At 28.8% G+C, this 27,307-nt stretch overlaps 1 protein-coding gene across 2 annotated transcripts in view; it reads left to right on the top strand.

The window, feature by feature from the left end:
• The first annotated feature begins 217 nt into the window (after window positions 1-217).
• Window positions 218-27,307, top strand: part of dyl (transmembrane protein dusky-like) — a 76,909-nt gene continuing 49,819 nt past the window's right edge. Inside the window, exon 1 of one of the 2 annotated variants that reach the window (XM_035358273.2) lies at window positions 218-430. The gene's annotated coding sequence lies outside the window, so the exon portion shown is untranslated. Of the gene's footprint in view, window positions 431-7,113; window positions 7,246-27,307 lie in introns of those variants that run through there. The other variant, XM_035358274.2, reaches the window with a different exon arrangement.

The raw sequence follows: 27,307 nt of genomic DNA, 5'->3' as shown, positions 1-27,307 counted from the left end.
AATTAAATAGATCTTCTTAACAGTAAGCACACTTTGGGAAGAAGCATAAAAAGAAAGAAATATTTTTATCCTGTACCGTATTATTGCGCGGAGAGGCGAAAGTGGGCCTTTTCGGGCGAGTTCCGGCCCTGCTGATACCTCTCCAGGATCCTCCTAGAAATAGGTCACAGGTAATTGCCTATAAAAGATCCGTTTTCGCCCAAAGGCACTTTATTTCGACCCTGTTAGTAGAAAGAGAAGAAGCTGTTCTTGGTGATCGGTTGTGTGTGGCATGGTGGCACAGTTTTTCTTCGGCTGGGATCATTTCGCCTCTTTGTGAGAGGTTTTTAGCATCAACACTCGGTGGAACTTTATTTGCAACGCTAAAGGACTATTAATATTTTGTGTTTTGTGACTGGGGAAGATACAGTGATAGTATTCTTTGCATCAGGTACGTAGAATTTATTTTTTGCCCATCATACGAAAGCCTTAATTTAGGAAAGGGAAAAACGAATTTTCGTGTACTGTGTAACTGGAAAAGGATTCGAGATTCGAAAACATGAATCTTAGTGCCTTTTTTAATTATTGGAATTTTTGAATCCTAGTCTAAAAATTCTTAAAAGTTTGAATTCATAATTTTAAAAAGATAAGCTTTATTGACATACACTTGAAAAGCACATTAAAAGAAAACCTGCAATTTAAATGAAACTAGATGAGCTTTATAATCTCGTGGTGGCCTGAGTGTTATTCTCTTATCTATTTTTGTTAATTCAGTGTTCCATGCTTACTATTCAACCATAGTAACTTTTGAAATAACCTTTCCATATTACACTTGCTTTGAATCAGAAAGGCTGTAGAAAAATATGTAAAACTTGGGCTGTTATTCGAACCCTTTGTGTCAAATTATATTCAGAAAATGAGCCTCAGATATCAAGAATTTCAATGCTGCATTTTATTTTCTAAATTTCACTTATATTTTTAAAATAACTATAAATGTAACTTTAAAAATTATATTTTAAAATTTGTTTTTCATTAAACGTGATTTAATTTTTTTTATTCTATTTGATATTGCTCCTAAATGGCGGATTCGGAAGATATGAGAATCTTTTAAGATTCGAGAAAATTTAAGCCTCATCGTATCTTTACATTAACTAATATAATCATATTCTTCATATAGACTGGAATTATTGGACCTTTTAATAATTGACCACGCTAAAACTAATATAAGACATTGTATTTTTCTTAAAATGTCATTTTTTAATATCATATTTATCTTATATCTTACCTCATAAAAAAATTTTACTTAAAATTGAAACAGACTTTTCTCAGTTTTTACCTCAATACATATAAAATATTGAATTGTCTCTTTTATATACCACTATTTGCATATCAGATTCATTAAAGATAGGCGATCTAATGCATAAGCCATTTTTACTGTTGTAAAAATTACTCACTTTTAAAACTCAGGATCAACTAGCATGCAAATTTGCATGGTAGATAATGTTATATTCCAGCCGTTACAGAAGTTCCTTTTCAGAACGTTCATTACTGAATGCAACTATTTGACTTTCCAATAATTTAATTAAAATTATATTATTTATTTTTAGAGATTTTAAGGTCTTAATTCATATTCAAGTTTCAAACAATTTTTAATTCCTACAAGATTAATTTAATTAGACTTTGAATAGTTTCGCTGAAGTTGTAAGATACTTTAGCGAAATTTTACTCAATTTAAATAATTGTTCAAATTACTTTCGAGTACCTTCAGCTCCTTTGTGAGTCAGGAAATCAAATATTTCTCATAGCAAATAAATCGCTATTAAGTAGTTATATTTATAGGGAGTGCAATTTAAAATCATTTGCTGAAGAGACTCCAATCTAAGGGTTCAAATATTTTAGTTAAAGTTCGCTTTTAAGTAGCTCTTTATGTGAATAAACAGTTAACAATTAATCCGGATTCAGTAAAATAGCTTTATTAAGAGGCCTAAACATTTATTTCAGATATACTTCTAAACTGAAATTTGCATTTAATCGCTTCTATTATTCTTTTAAAGTAATAATTAAAAATAAATGGGGAGTTAAAAAGGGTTATTTCCATCAAGTGTTGAGGAATTTTCATATGAAATGTTAAGTGCTCATAAATGAGGAAAGGATAATTAGAACTCGAAAATACGTTAAATATACATTTCAATCAGTTTATTTAATCTCTTTGCTGCTTCATTTTTAAAATGTTTAGCCTCTTTAGAAAAAACGAAAAAGGAAATTATGATTTTGCATTCGTTTAAGAAAGCACTGATATTATTTTGATAATTTTAGCATTTAAATATAAATTAATGATTTTAAAACTAGAGAATATGAATACTTTTGCAACAATGAATGTTTTCAAAAATAATCTGTACTATCAAAATCTGTGCGCGTTTCTATGTTTTTTTGTGATATCATCTCCTCCCGAACGGCGGAGTGTTGAGTTTCGAGTGAGATATTCTCCGTATTCCCGAAATTCCTGCGAATCCATTTCGACCGTCCTCATCTTCTTACGATTTTAATAAGCCGAAATATTAATTAAAAACTTTGAAAACGCTAATTCTCGCTCTCATTTTTCCGAGTGGCAACAGTTTCGTTCGGTGGAGAAAAAATGCATTATTTCGAAAAGTGTTACCACTGCTCGCTAGCAAATCGTAGAGTTTGCTAATCAAAAATTTGCAAATTTTACAAATATGAAATAAAATAAGCATTGCCAAATATTAAACATATTATTATTAGATACGGTTATATTCTGACGTTGAAGGAAGCACGCAACTGCATGTGACTTCATTGTATGCCGAAAACCTTTCGTTAATGTCAGCATTGTAAATAAATAGCAGCTGTTGGCAACGTTTTTGTTTTACGTTAGGGTAATTGAGACAGTATGTTGTTGCCACGTTAATTCTTTTGTTAATATTGAAAGAATGTTGTTATATTACATTAAATTTAAATCATGACGTCATACGTATTAACCTGGTGTGTCAAAAATCTTTTCTTAGTTTGGCAACAAAAAAATATTTATGAATTGCGCGTTGCTTGGAAAGAATGAACTGATTTTATTCATATTGAAATGCTTATATGCATTTTCGTTTCGAGTGTACCTATAAATTTTGTTTCAGACTTATAAATTTTGTTTTGGCCGCAGGTAGCTCATTTGGCGGGTTTGCCGGCTAGTATAGGAATAAAAAATGTAGCAAATTTATGCTTGATAACGATGTCATTCTCTGAGTGATCAATAGCGTTATAATAGTAAGGTTTCTATAAGCAATTTATGTAATACAGAAAGTCTGAGACGGGGAATAACTTAAATTATTAATTTGTTATTCGTTTCAAAACTTTTTCCCACTACCAAAAATAGGTAATTCACGAAAAAGTTTTTACTCAATAAATTTAGCCCATATTAAATAAAGCCCCATATTTGCTTTTGCATGTAATTGACAATTCTTAAGAGTATACAACAGTCAATATTAGCTTTATTAATATCTGTAGAATGGCTTGCAACATTAGTGTGATTATTATAACATTAGAATTTCTTGTTTAAATTGTGGCTATCAATAGGCTATAATGCATGCTACTACATAACCCATTTTTTAATTTTTTCCCCATAAAAATTTAAAATTTTGCATCCTTAAAACGAATACTATTGTATGTGATGTCCTATTCAGTATGTACAGTACGCTTAAAAAAGTTTTGTTTTTTAGTCTTTTAATTAAATTTAGTTTATTAATTATTAGAAAATCAAATGTTTATAAAAATATTTTTTCTAAAAAATGAAAAATGAAAAAGTAGAAGATTTATAGTGATTCACAAGAGAATGTAAATAAATATGTTACTCAATCTAGAGTCATCTATATTTCGTTTTTCACTTTACATAAATATGCAGAAATGAACGACGTATTCTGGTTGCAAGTTTATTATCAGACTGATAATTGTTAATATCTAAGCACAAAGTACAATTTTATGAAAACACACTCGTTTGAGCAATGAAATTATTTCTTTGAAAAATGAGCGGATTTTATTTCAGTATTATTAAATCTGATTTTAAAATACATTAAATTACTTTCGATTTTAATTATTAAAGCATAATTTTATTTCCTCCGCAAATCGTAGAACTCAATAGCCATTTTACAGCCCACCAGTCCTATATCAGCTCATTATACTCTGAGGGAAATAACATAGTCTTCAAATGTATGTTATGTTATACTGAACATAAAACTATAGAAAAGTAAATATCTATCGAATGTGTGTTAACAATGGACTCAGTCTAAGCCAATTAAAAAAAAAAAACAGCGGCTTTATTTTATTGCCATCATAAGAAAGACTTTTAGCCCATATTTTATTTGTTAGACTTACTATACAGTTTGAAAACAACTTTCATAGTCTCGTATAATTCTAATGAAAACCAAACAACAATAATAAACCAAAACAGTTGAAGGAATACGATATAAAATATAGCTAAAGTCTCATAAACTTAGTTTAAGGTACATAACCATAAAGAGAAAATATACCTTGTTATATGAAAACCTGAGTAATACAAAACGCTCTTAAAACCTTCCCGATTGTTATTTATTCTTTTAATGAAACTTCAAAAATTTAGAACATCTTTTGATGAGACAAAGAAATTTTAAAGGCTTCTGATTGTTTTACAAAAGCAGTGTCATAAAATGCGTATTTTTAATATTAAAAAAAATAATTTTTTCTGTTAATAAAAATTTGAAGAAAATAGTGAAATACTTCTTCGGAAACAGTTAAAGTTTAAATTAAAAATAAGCCTTCTGTATCAGTAAATTATTTACAGTAAAGTATGTCTTTCAAAAGAATGACGATAAATTACTTGCTCAACAACAGTAATTTAAATGAATTATTTAAGTAGTATAAAAATAGAGAAATCTTAAAATGCTGGATATCTAAATGCAGAAAGAACGGTACGTAAATTATAGATTATCATTTAATTATTTTATATAAATATTTTTAAAAAATGTTAAGAACATTTAAAATTAGCTATAAAACACTTTATCCTCAGTGATGGAAAAAATAAATGTTTTTTTTCATGTTATGAATTCAACTTCTTTCTCATAGACATGATATTAAATTTTATTATTTTTAGTATTTTATTTCCAGCTCTGAGCAAATTAAAATTCGCTATTTCCTTTTAAGTTTTGTTTTAATATTGAATTTCATTTTTCGTGCTTAAAAGGAATTTTCTTTTTTAAATTTCAAATGAAGTTCAATAGATTCTTAACTCACAACATATTATCTTTTCGTTAATAGTTTTTCTTTTGTAAATTTAAAATGAAATTCAATAGATTGTTAACTCACAACATATTATCTTTTCGTTACTAGTTTTGTAATAATACTTTAATTTTATTACGGTTTTAGTAAAATTAGATCTTTTTGTGCTATTGCTACCTTGGTATTAAGAGACATGTGAGAGATTTGCTAAAAGAGCTTTTATCTTTATAAGTGATTATACTGTTAAACGAGATTTTATTATTATAAATGGTTATAAACTTTGCGAGAATAATTAAAAAGAAAAGTTTTATGTTGTCACATATTGTTTATTTCGTAAGGCATAAGAATTATGCAAATATTATCAAAGTTCTTAAATTATATGCACAAATGTAAACACATTTCTTGTATACATAAAACTCTTGTATCAAAAGCATATAAACGCATGATAGGAAACCTGCATGCTCGCAAAATAATCCTAATGCAAAGTATAGATAACAGGTTTCAAACTTAAAGTGTGATCTGATTGCATCCAGTTAAGGCGTTTTATAAACTATAAAACAAATATTATACAGAAATAAGTGTTTTTTTTTATAATTTGATTTATATTGTATTCTAATCTAGAAATGGTTACACTATACATTGTTTTCGAAATATGAATTATGGCAAATAGTAAGAATAATAATACTAAATTCTATATTTTTAAAATAACATTAGTCAGTTTAGCATTAAAAAGATCATACATTATTATAAAAAATTTCTAGTTGTTTACAAATTACATATTCTATAATTCGCAAAACTTGATTCGAAGCTTATGCTTATGTATTAATAAATGTAATATTTGCAGAAGATCCAAAAACATTGGTTAATTATGAGGAAAAATTATGATAAATAGCACTTACAAGAAATCGAAATGTATTTTAAAACACGATGTAAAATTTGCTTCGATTTGAAATGCTTAACTATTATTTAACTGTGTAGTTTTGGCAAAGCGATAAAACTAATGCGATTGCTTCCTTATTATAATGATATTGATTGAGCAATTATAATAGTAAAGAACAAACTGTTTGGTAAAGATATAAGTTTGGCACAGTTATAAGTTTTGAAATCTTTTCTTTTGAACTTAAAATTTTCTCGACATGAAACTGATGTTATTCGAATACATTCCATATGTCCTACGGCATGAAAACACAATAGTTTAGAGACGTGAATTTATTCGAAAATGTGTCACTTGGTATTATTTTCTGCTTCCATAAGTGACACATGCTAAGAAACATTTTCATCATTCAAAAGCGAACTATAAATTATCCAATTCCTTTGAATTCGAGTGACTATATATATTATACTTATTCTATGTTTTAGTTTATAGTTTTCCAATTCTCAGTTTCAGATTAAATCATAATTCTAATGTAAAAATTTGAGTTGGATAAGAGAATATTAAATACATTTTTAAGGCATTCGCAATTATGTTCCTCCGAAAAGAGACGGCCATAGACATTCTTTGTATCTTGTCAATGAAGTTGCAAATATTAATGAAGTTACATTTCATCTCTGTTCATAGCAATAAATCATAAAAGCGGCTTCTAACAATACTGGTAGGAATCTTCATTTAAAATGATTTTTAAACCCCTATGTACAGGAGTAACAAGATGAAAAAGCTTAAAAAATTGTAAATTAAGTTGATGGAAGTATACCATAGCACATATCTGTCACGATCGTCTGTCTCGAAATTCTGATATACAGGCGCCCTGATCGAGGCACAAGCGAACGAGATGAAGAGAGGAGGGCAGTAGAACCAGGGATGGGGGAGGGGACGAAAAGGCGGGAAACTCGAAGTAGAAGTTAACGGTGTGTGGAGGGAAGGTATGACCTATTTTTCAAATGCCGCTATGAGCAGGACGCACTGGCAACGCATCGTCTCAGTCGGGCAATGGACTTGAGACTTTGATGCACACCTGTTGCTTGCCGTGGCTGGATTGTTTACCAGGAAGGATAAATTGCAACGGGAAGAAGGTGAGTTGGTTGTTGACACTATTGGCTGGATAAATTCGGCAGTGTTTCTTCTGCTATATTTGAAATTATGTGATCCTGTTTTTCAAAAAAGAGTCTGTTAGTAGAGAATTTTGAATTTGGGGTCTTAAAGTTATGAATTTTTAGTTTGTAATTATTGATTTTGATCGATTTCTTTAATTGGATATTATAGTTTCGATAGAAAATTTTCCAACCGAAATATACCTTTTTGCATCTTACAAAACTACTAGTAAATGCAACTAATTTTACACACATTTATATATTAAATTTAGTTATATTTTGGTTACCCTAAAAATAATATATAATGCAGAATTTTGAATTTAATTGTATCAGTGTTATTTTTCAGTTATCAATTTTTTATTTTATATAATTATATAGTATAAAATAAACGCATTAATTATTTATTATGAGAGAAATATTCGTAGTTATAATGAATCGATGAATAACGATTAAAATTTTTGTTGTATTAATTACCTAGATATTTTTTAGTTAATAATTAATAACATTTTTAATGATTTAAGTAAATAACTGACATTGCGAGAGCACTTTTAGTACTCAAGATGTTGGTATTTGATGGAACGATTATACATTTGTATGAAGAGAGGAATATAATCTGAAATGCAATTTAGCAAAAATAAATCGTGGTCTAATGTTGGTTTTTTAGAATAACTTTGCCTTTGTACACAATTTTTATCTACATCTAAGAATAATGTAAGATTGAGTTTTATTTATTTGTTGGATAGCTCAAAATTTCAAAGTTGTATATGTATTATTTAAATTTTAATTTCTATAGCATGAAAACTTAACCTTGAAGTTTTCTTTTAGTATTAGCTGATAACTGTATAATCAAATCATTCATGAAAATTTTATACATAAGTTTCTTAGATTTAATGTTATATAGGCAGTTCAAAGTGTTTCAAATTACAGTTCCGGGTACCTAGTATATTAACAAAAGAAAACTTCGCTAATGATTTATTATTATTGATCGATGATTAAAAATTCATCATAAGGCAGTAAATTATTAAAGAACTAGGTTGTCATACACAGAAAGCTCCCATGTTTATTGTAAAAATAAACGAAATCCCTAAAATCATTCTGTTCCGTAAATTCCTGTTAAGTTCCGTAGTCCGAAAATTACTTTAATGTTATTAATCGATAAGTACCTTAGTTTATACTACCTGAATATTCTTAAATGACACAATTAAACGTACCTAAGATTACGCTTTTATTTAAAGGAATTAACTAACATTACTTCATCAGCTCTTGATGAGATTCCTATACATCCAAAATAATAATTAAATTAAAATTTTATGTTTCCAAAATTATTGGTAAATTGTATAACACTTGTTTACGGTAGAGTCAAATAGTGCCGAAGATAAATGAGAAATTTCGTTTTGAAACAAAATTAATAACATAATATTTAAATATCCATATATAAACATCTAATAAAAACCTGATAAAATAATTAAGTAAAAAAATAAGTATTAAAGCAGTTATTGGTCAGCTACATTCTAACGACCGAATTCTACGGACGACAATTCGAAAGTGTGTTGCCAACGCAGGGCAATGAAGAAATGTAAATTAATTATGAGAGGCGTGAAAGTAGACAACAGTGGATCACGAATTAATTCTTTTATTTATAACATTATGAGTTACAATAATAAATAAGATATAATGTCATCTGTTTAAGAATTTGAATATTAGAATTTGACAAATTTTTATAAATTAAAACTGTTCTTTAATCCGAGTATAAAACTTATCTGCTCGAAAGGTTTAAGTGTATTCTTATTTCATTGCCATAAGCCAAGTTAATTTATTGGACTAATTTTGATTTAGAGATTGTTAAATTATTTGGAAAGTTAAATTAAAAGTTTTAAAATAGGTAATGAGACACGAGAGTATTTTTTAATTATCATGTGAAATTAAATATCTTTTAGAATTAAGAATAAAAGTCATAAGCATAAGTACACTAGCAAACTGTTGTTCAAATATGCTTAAAAGGAAATTATGGAATATAATAATCAAAAATTTGAATTCGAATGCTTTGCTTTGTTCTTGAAGCACGTCATTAATTTATTAGCAAAGATTTTTGCTTTAGTATGTTGATTTATTATTTCACTTAAAAAGAATAGGATTTTTATTAAATTCATTTCAAATGTCATTGTGTATTGTCAACGTTTCTTGTTAGGAGATTTAAAATGAATGTTATTTTGCATTAACAACTTTCAGCAATGACAATTTTTTATTTGTTTATTTTTAATCTTATCTACTGTAAGCATGTCAGAAAATTCTTTCGTGATCATCAATTATTCATGAAGAATCACTGAAAAAATTTCTTTTCATTTCTTTTAATAAACTGTCGTGCATTTTTTGGGAAAGTTATGGATAACTTCATTTACTTATTATGATTATTATTTTATTTATTTTACGCGGGCTTAATGCCAGTAGACTATAAATATTATTTTAATTTAAAAAATACAAGCAATTTCAAAGCAGAAGACGAAATTAGAAAAGTAGCTAAGTTATAAATTATAAAGTATCATTTTCAAGGAATTCAGCCATAAAGCATACTGCAAAAATTGTTAGAATTTTGAAGCAGAAAACATGAAACATTAACTGTGCCCTTGTTAGGATTCGAACCATCGATTTTTTGCTTGCGAAATGAACGAGACACAAGGGCACGCGAGAAAGGTGGTTGATTTTTTATGAAATGACACTTCATTACAGTAAAAAACACGGTGACATTATAAATGAATTAATGAATTTTATGTAATGGCTTACTGATAACTTATTCCTAATTAGCAATTTCGAGCTAAAAATTGATTAATATTTTTATAAAATCATAAAATGTAATGTAACATGTGTTGTTATAACTAACGTCTTGTCCCGACACCAAAGGGCTGTTCACAGAAGTTGCATCAAATGTTTAGCGAATTATCTCCTTTGATACTGTTTAATTATTAAACGTAAGATAAAAACTCAAAGATAAAACTTAATATATAATTTATTACTCATGTGTGTAGAAGTGCAAAAATAAAAAAATGATAAATTAAAATCAAGGATCTTCTTGTCAAAATTTACAATAATATACTGTTCGCCTTTTTTCCTCTAAGGTTAGTGTGATAACAACAATATTCCAACTCGTATCTACAATACATTGGAGAAGGAAAAGTTAACTTTCTTAACATTTAATTGCCCTCAGCTCACCAGTCTGCAAGCGATTTTCACATTCAGGGCGGCAGATTCGCGGAAGCAATTGGCTCGCGATTAAGATCACCACATTAATTTCAACTATGCTGCTTACCATAAAATTTGCATAAACTTCAAGTCTTAGCAAGTATCCTGGGGAGTAAAGAATCCTGGGGAGCAAAGGGATAGGACCGCTAATAAAATAATAAAATATAAATGATAGTTGGGACACTGTTACTGTAAATTACTTCACAAGATCAATTTAAATTACACATTTTATATTTAAAAAATGTTTTTATTACAGCACACGTGTATCACTGTTGTTGTAAACTCTCAGTATACATGGTAAAAAAAGCATAAAAAAACTAAATAAATAGAATACTCAATTGTTACCGCATGTTATAAGTTACAAGTAGCTCACGTTGTGAAAAGTAGTCCATTGTCTAGTAAATGTAGTTGGAAGACGAAATTATATGTCTATTCACATTTTTTACTTGTCACGAAGTATTAATGATACTTATTTTGACACACTTGAACTCGTTTCTATTTTAGAAGACCAATATTGTCCTTTTATGTTTTGTTAATAACGTATTTTAACCAGTCTCGGGTATTGCTACGTACAGTCATGTAGTGATGTTAGCATAAGTTGTGAGTCCATTGTGTTAGTTCACTTTCTAAATAGGTTTAGGTCATTTGGTTGGATAATCTCAATAATGGAGGTCTTCAACCTTTGTTCTCTGATTATCTTACACATAGTATTAAACTGCCAATTTGTTAACAGAGGTTCGAGACATGCAACATTATTCGAAGTTACAACGAACAATAAGTTCGTATCTTCTTCACCAAACATATTTTATAATAATTCAGCTGGCGTATTCAATGCGTTAGATTGAGAGTCGCCAGCATTTTTAGTTGCTATTTTATTATATTACTGTAATTTTTAAAGCTTTGTTTCCCATTTTAATATTAAAAATAATTTTTAATTTTTTTAATACAATTTTTAATAAAACTGAAACTTAAGTATGAAATAAAATTTTACTATAATCTCATCTTTTACATTATATGAAATTTTTAGCATTTTACTGCTAAAAATTGCATTACTTAATGCATTGCTTAAATTTTACTATAATCTCATCTTTTACATTATATGCAATTTTTAGCATTTTACTGAATTTCGATACTGTTTTGAATTTAATGTAAATACAAGTTTTAGAGTTAACTTAATTTTTTAACATTTTTATCTAAATACTAACTACTAATATTAGTTAAAATTTTTATATTCCAAATTTTATCATTAATTCAAATTTTACATAGTTACAGTTTTTATTTATACAACATAGCTGCATTTTTAGTAACTAACGGAATTTTTAGTAACTAACTAATTTATTGTATTACAGTTTTTAATGTAAGATATTTTGATGTACTCATAATATTTAATTTTAACTGCCCATTTACCACGCAGACGGGAAAGTGATTGGTGACGCTGACTGCCTTATCGAAGGATATAGGATCAAATCCCGTAGAAGGAATGAATGTAAATTGCCTACCCTTTGCAGGAGGCAAAGGTGACCCATCTATTAGGTGTCTCCATAAGAAATTGACCACCGCTTGCGGCCTTAGTAGAGAGCAACGCCTATAATGGCTAGTGGCCACCACTGAAAAAAAAAAAAAAAAAAAAAAAAAAAAATTAACTGCTATTTAAAAATTAACTTCTTTTTTGTGCTAATTACTTTTTTAATAATTTGTTATAATTTTTGTTATTAATTACATTTTTGAATTACTAAAATGATTACCATTTTTTTCGGTACATCAAACTACTTGTTGTGGGGTTTTTTTTTTTCTGAATTTTTAATTGATGCTAAAAATTGTGAACAGATTTCGATCTGAACTTTAAGAAGTAATCTTTAAATCTTAGTTTATATAGCACTTTATGGTGGAAGATAGCAGAATATTTAAAAGTTTGGTTTCAAGTTATTTTATAGTTGGTTTAAATATAAATAAAAAAATTAAGTTATTAGATTTGAAACATTGAAAAAAATCATATTAACCCGATGTTATAACAATGTATGATTAATGCCACCACAGAAGAAAAAATTTCACAAGAGGTTCAAAAGCATCATGTTAAATTTATATCTGAACTTTATATTTTTCTAAAAGGAAATCATTTATTAAATAGTTATAATTTACATTTATAGGACGGTAGAGCAGGTTAATTATCTTTACATTTTATTACGAAATTAAAGATAAAAATTGCATCTTTAGAAAAAGTAAGAGCGTCATTTAATTAAGAAAAAATTATGAAGGCTACGAAACAGTTAATTTTTGAATGTGTTATTTGAAGAACTATTATCTTTTCATTTTAGATTTGAATAAATAAATAACTAAATAAATAAATACAAGTTAACATTGCAAACTATTGCATTTTCCAACAAAGCCTTTATTAGGATAAGTTCTTAATTTTAAGTAATATTACTGAATTATTATTAAAAAAGCTACAAACATTAAACAAATTGAAATTGTAATACAATGTGTAACAGTTGTAACAGCCACAGTAAGTTTAAAAAAAATATTTACTTAAGACAACGACAGATTGAATAAGCTTACACACACACACACACACACACACAAAAAAAAAAAAAAAAAAAAAAAAAAAAAAGCCTTAGCTATGAAATGCGTTTTTTTTAATCTGTAAGATAAATTTATCTGAAGCATATTCCACATTGCCATGAATTATGCAACAGAATTCGGAGCCTCGGAACCAAAATATTTTGCCTTCTTAAAAGATGTTTTGATAAAGATATATGCATATCGATTGAGATATTTCAATGCAAATGTAACGCATTTTAGATCTGAGTCAGAAAACGTCATTTTCCAAGATCGCATTTTAATCAGGAACTCATTTCGGAGCACTTTTCAGATCATACGTGCATAGAATTTTGTGATAAAATGGCTTTTAGATGCGTAAGGAATATTTTAAAATACTTTGGATATAGCTTGTCATTAAACAGTACTTGGTAGATTTTCAAATATTAATCGAGTATTTTGGCAAGACGAACAAAAAAATATTAATACGTGAAATAAAATTTTAGAATATTTTTAGGTAACTTGCATTCTAAAACAGTCAGCTACTGCACGTCTATTTATGTCTTTAAATCTTTTATCTAACTATAAAATATTGTACTGAAAAGAATAATATAAAATTCTGAAGTTTCGAAACGCATTTCGATTAAAAAACACTAGATTGATTGAACCGTAAATCATCCTACGAAGAGCCTGAAATATGTGTTTCCCTGCTAAGATATTGTTTTAGAAATAATTTATTATCCAAACGATTTTAAAATGGCGTTTCTTAATTGTGAATTCCAATTTAGAGTGCAAAAATTCCGTGAAAAGAGTACTTTACGTCTTTCTGTAGAAACCAGAGTAGTTACATAATAGGATTAAGATTTTTATGATGGAGAACATTTTAAATAATTTTAGGATTTTAGTTTAAAAATAATAATTTATTTCGGTGGATGTTTTTAATACCACAACAATAATTTCCCGCTAAGTAGTTCGAATTATAGTTTAAAAAACGTATGTTTTATACACATTATTTAAATATTACATGTAAAACTAAAACTGTCCGTAACAAAAGTATACATAATAGTATTTTTAAATCTAAGAAAAGCACATTTTGAAATCTTTATTCTTTTGATTCCGATTGTTGATTGACTTCTGTGGCTAAATCATCAAATTCATTTCAAGTCTTCTATTTCTAGATACATATCATTTTGAAATTCCTTTTAAACTAAATACTATTTTAAATATGAAGTAGAAATTATGATTAGCTATGCAAATATTTTTAGTTTATATTATATTCAATTTAATCACAACTACTTTCATTTTCAGGTGTAAAATAATTCCCAATGAATTAATTATACAGAGTAATTTAATTTTCTAATTCTTACTTTGATTTGAAAAAAAAAAAAATATTTTATTTCTCTTCTATTAACATTGCATTTTTAGGTAATGTTACAGAATTTTCTAATCAGTAAAATACAGTTAGCTCTTTATGAAAGATTTATGAATAATGCAAATACTTTTTATGAGCAATGCTTTGTAATTGTGAAACATGAATTATTTTAATAATTAGTTTGCTAAAAGGAATTTAAAATTATTAATAATAAAATGCAACTTTCTGTGAAGTTCGACATAGATACATGAAATTTAGAAACAATAGATCAGTATAAGTGATTCTATGAACAATAAATATATTTCTTCAACATTGTTTTAATTATAAAAATAAAATAATGCAAATAATCTTAGGTTCTGTTGTTAATTATATAAAACAATAATTGGGTGCAAAAGAATGTGTCGTTATTTATTTAAATTGCTAATCCATTTCAACCGATGAAACATTATAATTTGAAAAAAGAAAATATTGAATTTATTATTAATAATTATATATTTAATAATTATTTATTAATTCATAATTATTGGAGTGTGTAAATTATTTGCTAAAGGAAAGATAACTTTCCACTGGTTTGCCCGACCAATGAACAACAGAAGCAGTATATTATTATTATTATTATTATGGATAATGTACAATAAATTAAATTCAAGCAACATAGTACATTATGCAAAGGTCGAAAGATGACTGCACAACGATGTTTTGTAATAGTTAAAAAAAAATATGTTCTTTTTTTTTTTCTCGTAACCTTCAGAATTTCGTCATCAGAGCGTGTATTTACAAAAGCTTCACACTTGGAAGTTGGAAACGCATGACGATATAATGGCCTTGAAAAATGATGAACTCTTTAAACGCGCTTTCGACCGACCTATGAGGCCACGTGTTTTGAAATAAATATGTATTTCTTTTCGACAAAGTAAAGACTAATCTGAAATTCTTCAATCTAAGTAAAAGTTTGACTTGCCGATTCAATGATGATGTACTATTTCAGCGATTAGTATTAGAACTTCGCAATGTACAATTATTTATAAAAAAAGGTATGAATTTTTAAGTTTATGAATGAAATCTAAATAAAATCCATTGGTTTTTTTTTTTTTTTTTTTTTTTTTTTTTTTTTTTTTTTTTGCAATATATGCCTTACAGCCAACCGGTGGTACGCAAGGTAAAAATAGCTGGTATGCAAAGAAGCAAATTATTTTTAACTATTAAATTCAAAAATTAAAATCTGATTTGAGTTTTTTCTCTAACACTTGTAAATTTATGCGACCTGCACTTTGTTCAAGAGTGGTGGTGGTACTAATACTTTGTTCTAAAAGGTTTTCAATTTTTGTTTATGTGGTACGCGTTAGTCAAAAGGTTGAGAAACGCTGGCTTACACTAATTATCGCATTGACTTAGGTATAAGTTTTAAATGAATTCCATATTCTAAACAAAACCAAATTGTAATAAATTATGTAATAGTTTAAGTAAAATTGGAAAATAGAAGAAGTAAAATTGATTTATCAAAAAAATCAGTCAATGATTAGGATATTATTTATTTTTTAGATTAGCTTTCGCTGATCAGTTTCATTTTAAATAAAAATATTAAACTATTGTTTAATTAATTATAATCATAAATTAGTCGTATATTAAGAACAAACAAGGTAAGAATTCATTACGCAACTAATTTAATTTGCTATGATTTTAGAGAAAATTCGCTATATAATAATGTATTTAATGAATAGGCGTAGAAATTCTCTGTTATTAATAATTTTACATTCCATGTCTGGACATCCAGCGAATTATAGAACACAATTAAAATGCTAAATTAATAATAACTATTGAAATGTTAATGACAGAAATAAAGAAGTTTTAATGCTTATCTTTGACATAATAAAAAATATTAAATTTATTAAGCATAATGATAATTCAAAAACTATGAAGGTAATTTGAACGCATAAAGGAAAACATATACTGTCAGTGCTAGTAGCAGTGCCTTGAAAATGGCTAATGTAGATGACAGATATAATAGTTGGAATGAGCGATGCCATTTAATTAATTTCGCTTACCTTTTAAGTTACATTTTTAAATTTCTTATTCTAAATGTTACTGACTAGTCTAAAGCCGAGCTATCGTTGATAAAAGCTCATAATGTTTAATCAGAAATGTGCTAATTTTTGATTTCAAGAAATTCAAGTCGTTTTAGAAAACTGTCGAACCTCAAATCCACCATATGAAAATAATAGTAATTAAAAAATTACATTCAAAGTGGAGTTTTGTTTTCCATTTGCATATATATACACGTTTCGAGAGCATTTGCCTAATGTTACTTTGGGCTAAAAATATTCAAAAACAGCATATCTTTAGAATTTCCAATAGACAGTCTCGCACGCTGGAGATAAAAATGCTTTTTCCGTACAGTGTTGTCATTGCTCGCTTTGAAATCGCTGAGTTTTTAATCAAAAATTCGTTCAAAGTTCTACAAAATATGAAACTGACAATTAAGCAAATTCGAAATTCCAAATTCGGGTTTCCAAGTGCCCATGCTCAGGTGGAAACGTACGTTATTCAAACGTTGATGGTTCTAGGTACCGTTGATTTTTCACAATGAGAAACAGATGCATACATTTATGCAGATTCTTTGTCGTTTAATTTCTTTAACTATAATACAGGGCAATAATATTTGGTGGCAACAGTTTAAAAAGTGATACGCCTTTTATGGTGAACCGACGCAAAATGCCGTTTCGAGACTGATAGCCTTATATAAACTTGAACGTTATGATCACGATTCTCTTTTATTCACGGAGTTGGGAGAGCATCAATTTGATCAATAATATACGAGTATATCAAGAGTCAAAATACCATTTTCACGTAAAGGACTCAAGAATGAAAAGTTCCAGTTGAAAAACAGAAATATTTAATGAAGAGCCTATGTACATTATTCAAAACACGAAATATAAATACATATAATATAAATTTTCCCATCATAGGGCCACAATTATTTTTATCAAGAACCATTATAATTGTTGATTACCGCTAAGTGGCCAAGTACAGATCATTTCAAGCGTCACACTCAAGCTAAACTAAAAGAATTATTACATTCTTTCTCTGCCGCCAGTCACGTGACCTAGTCGGCGACAGACGATTAATAATAAAAGAAACTCCATCGGAGGGAAAAAGAAATAATTTCAACAAGCCTTTTTGGACTAAAAAAAATAATTTACTAAGCGTTAATCGGTTTTAATAAAAGCACAATTTCTAATCTGCGTTTAATTAAAATCAAATTTAATAATACCAAATAAATAAATTTATATTTATTGAGACAACACAAATGTAACTTAATGAAACAAGTGCCTGAAGCTCAATTCTCGAAGTTAATTTCTCGATGCACGAAAATGCATAGCCAAACCGGTCGCCGGAATATGACGCCATACCGAAAAAATAGAAGCATATATTGATCTCATCCATTCAACCGCTAGTGAGTCGTTTTAGCTTATGTGAAACATTCTAAGTGTTAACTAATTACTAGTACATAACTATTACTATTAAGAATGAAATTATTATTACTATTAAGAATGAAAAAGTTTTTCAGTGGCCTAAAGTACATACAAAGATAATAAATGATTAATCAGACTAGTATCTAAATATAGTGTACGCATTCATATTATATTCAAAAATTCATTATATTTATTCCATAACTCCTGGCTACCTCTACAATCTATTTATTAAAAATATCCGCGTACATTGGAACTACGTAGTTCAGACTTGCATTGTTCAAAGCTGAACTGAATTCTTCAGCTCTAAGTTCCACGAAAATTCCATTTTTAATTTTCATCTTTAAGTTATAATCATTATTGGATGGAAGAAAAAGTTCATAATCTCCGTGAACACTTTGCAAGCGTTGCATTTATGATGCAAGAACCGGCACACGCACACATACCTAGCAGTTTTGTTCAATTCATTTTGTTTGAAAGATAGCTCCGCACTGTTGGCAGTGCCACTCATTCATGTGTGGCAGTTGCCAGGCGCTGTGCACTGCGGTCTCCTTGCAGGGTGTTGATGAGTTTTCAATGATTCGTTGATTTTAGTTCATTATTCCCATTCAAAAGCAAAATGGGTCATTCCATTCTTCTTCATTTGAAGTCACGTTTTGTGTTTGCGGTCGTTATGTCATATATGAACACTGTTGATTAATTAATTAGTATGACATGTTAATTTTTACACAACTAAAGGTAAATATGTTGCTGTAATGCAAGTTATGTATTGCTACGAATTTTGTATACATGTAAACGATTTTAGTTAAGTTATATTTGAAATTGCTGTATTTACTTGTTTAATTAACGTAGCATGGAATTCTCGAAGCAAACGAAGCTTTGCCGGAAAAATAAGATTACACGTACAAGCCTATTTAACATTGAGGTAAATGGCTATTTCGCTAAATTGGCGATATATCGCCTAGCTGGCGATGGTTTTCGTAACTAATTTTGGCAACCGTTTGACGAAATTTTGGTCCGATCCCTGTGTAGCTGTAACTAGTATTATGACTGAATAAATGTAATTGATTCCTATATGTAACTGTATCCGACAGTCATGAGGGCGGGGAGAAGGTACATAAGACCGAAGAGGACATCAGTTTGTGATGATTAATCTATTTATTTTTAATTTATAGTTAATTTTGAGTTAAAATAATTCTGTCGCTGTCTTCTTCACCCACGCGTTTGATACCAGAATGTAAATGAGACAGCGCGCGTTTATTCAGATTAAGGCAGAAAGAAGTGCCATTTAAGCGAAGGTTTCGCAAGTTGATTTCAGAGCGTGTTCTGCCTATTTGAGGACACGTTGTTACCATGACTAAATAGCTGAGTGCTTCTAGCTATTAGGCTTGTCTTGCCGGTTTCTACAAACCAAAGCCTTCCTGTGCGTTACTTTATCAAGTGAGTCAAGTGAGTTCCTATGAGTATGTTACTTTATCCTGTTAGGCTAACCTAATTACATTTGATTTTATTTCAGCATTACACGTTTAAGTTAAGCCAGAAATGTTGGCTTGTGTAAACCCAAGTTCTTTCATTATTACTTCATTAGTGTTCAAACAAAAGGGCTATTTACACCCTTTTCTGACTTTGTCTGTTTACAATTTAAGATAAGAGGATTATTCGTCTATAGTCTTTTTAAAGCTCACGAGTTTATGCTACCAAAAAAGTGAGACACTGTAAGTTTTGCGTTGTGTGTGCTAACGCTTTAGTAGTTAAGGCTTGCTGCATACATCGTTGGACTCGGTTTGAATTCCGGATAAGGGTGGATATTTGTAAAGATAGTGTGTTTGCATAATAGGGGCATTTAAAATCTCAAGTCCTCTCGATGGGCTGCTGATAGAGGAAAAAGACTTAAATTTCTTTCTGTAGATGCTCCCAGTCAAAAATAGGATGAAAATTAAATTTAATCCTGACCTGTCTCGCAGATTATGAAACCTAATTCACTTTTTTATAGCGTTCCAAAATTAGCTTATTTGATTATTGTCTGGAAATTTATCCTCATTTTAAATAGTGTTGCCACTTATCTCTCTGAAATACTAGTGTTATAAAGCAGCTATTCTGGATAACGTTTGTTAGAGAGTTCATTTTAATGTAAGAACAAATGCGCATTTGTATAGTGATATTATTTTTAACATCGATGGTGCCTCATTTGTTCTAAGCAACATATTTTCATTATACATTTCCTTTTACTTGTTGTGTAGAATAGTCAACACGCAAAGCTAAAGATGAAGCTTATTCCATTACTGCTTAGTTCCATTATTTTCTATGATACATTTATGTAGACTGTTTCTGATATTATTATATATGGTTGCTCTACGGGTTCGAGGATTTGGAGTAATTGATGTAACACTTGATAAAGAATCAAAATACAATTTATTCGCCATTATTAAACAGGACAACTCCAAAGATACGTTACAGTCATCGAAAATGAAACAGTCAGCAACACAGCCTTCAAGCTATAATGGTGAAGAAAGCTTCACGGCAAAGCACTAAAGTACAGCTCCCATCTCGGTCGATCGCTCTCAAGCTAATGTCTCAACTCAAGGTACCTCACTCTACAATACACTACTTTCTTTGCGTATAGGCATTATAGCTTTACCTATCTTCGAGAAAATTCCCGAGGAAAACCGCTAAGAATGCGTTCTAAAATGTTTCGCTCCGTCTATGGCATATAGCTAATTTTGTCGCCAGTTGTAGCCAAAAGAGTCATTTCGCGTCAAATCTGGCAGCTTTGCCTTACCCTGCCACTTCCTGTCCCCGCTTTGCGAAGCTATCTTACCGTAGCTGGGCGTTTCGCAGCAATATATATGGAAGTGTATAAGGAATTACCTAATTAGTTTTACCTTTTAATTTTAATTGATGAAACTCCTACAAAAAATTGAATTAAAACTTTAAGCAAAAATCTGTGATCATTGCATCTTTAATCTGCATCGTCATCTGCATCTTTAATTCATTTATCAACGGGGGTAATCACATACAATTAATGTCTTTGAACTTCCAGGAAAACAAATGAATTAAAAATGAAAGTATTTTCAATTCACTTTTATTGCCATTGTCATGTCTAAGATATCATATATTAAACCTGTCTATTAAATTTAAAGTGAGTGTATGTTTTTACTTCCTTGTACGAAGTAAAAAGGAAGTATTGTAATCGCGAAAAGCTTCAGGCAGCATATTTCAACGAAAATATCCACTTTGACCGCTTTCGAATGCAATTTAACGATGTTTTTGCGTGATATCTCTACGTAAGGACAGAATAAAAGACTCTTTTCCTCCAAAAAAAAATTTAAAAAAATGCTTTAAAATGAATTCTGAAGAGAATTTTTCGTGGCGTCTGTACGAACGTATGTACATACGTACGTGCGTGCGTACGTACGTATCTCGCATAACTCAAAAACGAGTAGCCTCAGAACGTTGAAATTTTGTATATAAGATTACTATAACATGTAGATGTGCACCTCGTATTTTGGTTTCAATCGGCCGCGCCAAACGTATATAAATATATTTATAAATATATCCACTCTATTAGCCGGCTCAGTGATCTCAGTTTCTTTACTCTTATATGTTTGTAAATAGTACATTTTTTGCTTTAAAATGATTGAATTATGTTGTTTTTATCTTCCGGTTAAAGTTTTTATGCCTTTCGTAATTCTGGAAGCAATATTTGTACAATTATCAACAATTTAAAAGCTGTTTAAGTGCCGTTAAGTTTTAAATAACATGGCGGACATATTTGTTTACATTTGAAACAGCAGAATCGTAGATTTGTTGCCAATCTAGAGAGACTAAGCTTCGCAACACAAAAATAAGGCCTTCATTTATTATTGCGAATTCAATCATGCTTAATCCTTTCTGGAATTTTTTCGAAGAAATAAGTATTTAAGATTTACTTCGAAATTTTTAATACAGATATTTTGAGTTTTTATGTATTTTTGCCTTGTCGCGAAGTAAAAACTGAATTAATTGAATGAGAAATACTCAATCGTCTGTGAAAAACTGTTTTCTTTTTCGTTTTGTTTGCTTAATTTCTTTTATACATCGTTCTAGCTTTGTTATAGTATTTGAATAGAACATGTGGCAACGATTAGATAATTCTTTAAATGATATAAATTTTGTGCATTCTGAGTTATAATATGAACGAAATATAATACTGTTAAGTGAACCTAGCGCCAGAGTGAACAGAGTGAATTTCAAAGAATGCATTTATTCTATTGTGGTTTATGCGCTGTCGGCGAAGTAGGTTTAATTCAATCTAATAAGTTAAATGAAATGCAAGAAAAAATGCGTATAATTTAATATTCCGTACAAGGAAGTCATGTGGTGTACACATCAGATTTTTTTTTCAAATATTCGTATGCGTGTAAGTGTTGTTAATATTACTCATGAACTGCTTTGATGAACATCTTATTTCTCAAATAATTAAAAAGCGTATAATATAACAGAGTTTTAAAGTTTAATTGTTTTGTTCATGTCTATCAGACGATAACTAAGGGAAGCAAATAATACATCAGACTCGTAATAATAGGGTTTTAAAGTTTAATTATTTTGTTCATGTCTATCAGACGATAACTAAGGGAAGCAAATAATACACCAGACTAGTAATAATAGAGCACAGAAAAGTATTAAAAACTATTGCTAACTTAGAATTCCAAATTGCTGACATTTTATTTTAAATTCTACATATTTATTTCTCTTAATTAAAACTGGTCTGAAGAAATAACAAATAGGTTACTGTTATGAATTGAATTAATTTGTTTTCTGTAATAATATACTACATACAGCTTTCAAAAATTCCAAGTGTTTACTGATATCAAACAAATAAAAAAGTATTTGTTAATTGAATTACTAATGAAAGCGTTTTATTTCTCTGATATTCATAATGGTTTCAAACACGAATTATGTTATTAGAAACTCAGAAATTGTAATAAAAATTATTCTGTTTGAATTTTCTCGTTTTAAGTAAATCCAATCTTTTTTTTCTAATTACATTTATTTCATTAAAATAATATTAAAATGAACGTAACTCGTTTAGAAGCATATAATATTCAGAAATGATAGCTTCTAGAATATTTTAAAACTTAATTGTATTTTGTTATCCTACTGTACTTTATATACGAATAAAAATCCACTGATAATTAAGATCACTAATAATCTCTTTCCCCCTTGTTTTAAATTAAGTTTTGTATCGTAATTGAAGTTTACCATTTCTGGTCGCTCAAACTACTACTGGATTTAAGATATTGCCGTAATCGTTTTCTGTCAGTGGCAACGGCAGCAGGTGAACGAATGGTTGTAATTATCTAAGATGGAAATCTCTTTCAAGATAATAATTTTGCCGCACATTTCTAATTAAATTATTCATGGATCTTTCATCCGAAACAAGCGCACTGAAATTCGAAATTAATTTATTACAAAATATAATGATTTAATTTATTTCAACTAGCTGATAGCATTAAGTTCAGTGAATTTGTTTTAGTAAAATATATGATATTTATGAAAGTAAAATTTTACTTAGTTTAACTTTTTTTGATGGTAACATACATTGTTTCGTAAACACATGCTTATTTAATAGATATTCTTTCCTACAAAGTGTTTATAACGAAATAGAAGAAAGAATGTAAACTTTATGTTTCAAAAACAGAAGTTCTTCAATATTCTTTCGTATATAATCACAGAAAAGTTCACATCTTATCAACGCTGTTTGGATTTAAAGTAAACATAATGCGTATAACTTTGAGTAATAGTATATTTAAATTCAGGTGTAATACGTTTTGTTTTGGAAGAAAAAAGTGTTTAAAAAATTGGCAGAATTTTCTCAGTACTTCATTTTAGAGCAAAAAAATATAATTTCTTAATCGGTTTAATAAAAACGAAATATACAGCTTCATTGAAAATATTATTTTAGCGGTGTACTTATTTGAACTTATTTGTACTTATTTGTGTATTTTTAAGTTACATTTGAAAATGAAGAACCTTAGGAACTAGTAATCGAATAATCGCTTGAGTTCGAGAGATAGTAAACAACAAGTAAGAAGGGTGAAATAACCCTTTATTTTTCCAACTAAAGTTTAACAAAACTCCGTCTTGGAGTTGTCCAATAAAGCCGACACTTGGGCTTGAACTTAAGAGCCTAAGAATTAAACTGAACTAATCTTAACTAAAGAGATATAGCCGAAGCTATCAAAATTATAACAGAGTTGGCCCCTTAACGCTAATTGACTGTGAAGCTATCAAGGGCCTAAAGTGAGGCCGAGCTTAATAATAGCTTACCAGAGAGTAGCCTAAAAAGGCGGACGCGTGCAGCCAGAATATCTGGTATCTCTCTCACTAAGACTGTAGAACTTCGCTATTATATACTACTCTTCCTCATTAACATTCAGACGTGATTCTAAAACTATGTTCTGGCCGGAGGTGGTAAGTTGAAGTAAGAATCGATAGGCAAGGAAGTTTAACTCAAAATTTACCTGTTAATAAAATTAACATATCCTTATAACTTTATTGAAATATTTTTGGAATATTTTTGGGCATGTATTATCATTTTCTTATTACAATATTTTTGAACTGAACAAAAATTTAAAGACAGAACTGCGTGTTGAAGTTGCTTATTTATTTGTTATTTATTGCCGTAAACTGGCCATATTTTCTTGCACAAAAGTATATAAATACTCCAATTGCATTTAACTCTTCATTAATAGTATTAAATGCCATTTAAATCTAGGACTTACATATTTTAATTTAATAATTAATTTAATTTACTTACTTATTACTTACATATTTTAATTTAATAATTAATTTAATTATTAATTACATATTTTAATTAATAATTAATTGAATTTAATAATTTTTTTTTCCATTTTTAGTCTTGTGTTGGCAATTCTTTGAAGTAAACAAAATTATAAACCATAGAGTTAAGGCAGAGTATAATATATGTTATGCTTTAATATATACTAAGAATTAATATATGTAAAATATATGGTGCAGGTGTTACTTACTTTGATTAAACAAAATGTATGTTCATATAGAGTTGAGTTAAAGGAAAATTTGATGGGATAGTGTGCATGTTTCGATATTTAAAATGATGTTATACGCAATTTTTTAAAAAAATTATGAAGAAGGAAGGATAGCCCAAAATGAAAATAAATTTAATCTGGTAGGAAATATAGACTTGGGGCAACTAACTTTAAACAAGAGAAAGTATAGAATGTTTGCAAAATTTATTTATGCTGTTAATTATTTGTTATTAAATAGTTATAATATATATATATATATATAATAGCAATGATAATAAAAGTATAATTTTAATCTCTAGCAATTCATTTACTGAATTTTTTACTCTAATAAATATATGTTAAATTTACTTATGCAAATATTTATGAGGAAATGAAATTAAACCCTATTTTTAATTTTTTTAACAATTTCTGTTTTGAAGCAGTTGTATATCTCTTGCGCGGTTATATCGTCTGTAATTATTTTTTGAATTATTTTCAACATCGTCTTCAATATCTTCACTCAGTGCGAGAAAGTTTGTTTCACTGCTTAGTTTCTGTCAAGGTGGTTTAAAATTTATTATGGCCGTATTTTGTACTTTAACTGAAATATGCATTCTGACTGTTCCCGAATTCATTTGAACGATTTTTTGCGTGCTGTCTGTTTTTTCCAAAACGGATTCTAAATTAAATTTAAAGTGGATTTAAAAGACATCGTTTGTGACATGTGTACGTACTTACGTATATATGCATCTCGCATAACTCAAAAAACGATTAGCTGCAGAGCGTTGAAATATTGCATATGGATCTCCTATAGCATCTAGTTGTGCACCTCTTTCTTACTGTAATCGGCAGAACGAAATATATATACAAATGTATATGTTTCGAATATATGTATACAGCCTAACCACTTAGCCGGCTTAAAACTTCTTACGTGGCCTTTATTTTCACAGTCGTTGGTTGTAATCATATACTTCCGAATGCAGAAATGTTTTTTAATGAAAATATTCATGTTTTGGTAATGTCAAATAAAAAAAATTAATTTGGACCTATAAAGAAATCTAACTTTCACTGCGCTGTCCCGGTTCCTATACTTTATATTGGGAAAGTTTTATATTTGTTATGAAAAAAATAAAATAAAAAAAAGTTTGAATACCATACGATAAAAATTGAGCGGGATATTTCATTTCAAAATTTGCGATTTTTGTTGTCATTTTTGACTTGCCTTTAGAGATAGATTAATTAAGTTAGACTAATTCGAGGAAATAAGTTTAAATGAAGTGCAGCAAAAAATGCATGCAGTTTAATAGGCCGTACAAGAAAGATACGCTGTGTGCACATCAGATTTTATTTAAATATAGAAAACCGTATTAAAAAGGCATAAAATTTTAGGAAACTGCATATGTTTATCTTTATAATTATTTATGTGCATATTTAACACGAGTTTCTTTGGAAACTTCTCTATTTATACAGAAATAATTCCTTATTATATAATTATCTATTCGTTTATTCAAATATTTAAAATCTTATTTTAAACATGAGCACAAGCAACTAATTTATTACGTGAAGCGCGGTGTAGTCTGATTCATTAAAATATGCCGCAACTTGAAAATTTTGTAACGTAACTGATAAAGATAAGTACACAATTAAACGCGAACGACGCTGAATAAAAATAAATTGACGAACATAGAATAAAAGAATGGGCTGATCTGAAGTTCCTTTCAAAAATAAAACGCGAAGAATGCTGTCGAATAACACAAACAACTCATCTTGAGTTTAAAATATTGAAAAAGTGCCCGCAATTCCCCAACTTTCTATTCAAAGTTCCCCCAGAGGAGCGTAAATCTTTCAACAATACATTGGAGTTCGTTCACCTCTACTTCGTAATGAGAATGTAGTGAAAACCTGGAGAGATAATGTTTATGACAGAATATTTTTGCGCGGTATTTCTATGAAATGCTTTAGCGGTTAGTAATTATGAAACTTTATTGTTATGTTCTATGTCAGAGAACCACTACTTCATTAGTAGCTTTAATAGTTTCGTCCTCAAGATTATATCTTTACAAATAACGGAGAAATACGCTGCTTTAGTTTATTTTTAAAATGTGCGCCATGCTTTACTTGCATGGCGAAATTAGTAATACAGATTATTGAAAAACGTTCTTTTATTGATGTATAATAATTGCAGTTTACTGATATGAAAGAAATAATATATCCTGTATAATGTATAATTTATCCTGTATAATGTAATACCTGTGTATAACTAATTTTCCTGTGAATAATTTAACCCGTATCATGCTTATAACCCCCTATTGCGTATAATGTTCCTATGTATCATTATTTTCCCCGTGTATAATATAATGCGTACCCAGTGTATAATGATAATATAATGCGTAGCCCGTGTC

Source organism: Stegodyphus dumicola, chromosome 1, assembly GCF_044657685.1.
Source record: "Stegodyphus dumicola isolate Sdum_Otavi_A_Nest chromosome 1, ASM4465768v1".
Lineage (NCBI taxonomy): Eukaryota > Metazoa > Arthropoda > Arachnida > Araneae > Eresidae > Stegodyphus > Stegodyphus dumicola.
The sequence above is the reverse complement of the archived record's forward strand: the minus strand, read 5'-3'. Positions and strand labels throughout refer to the sequence as shown.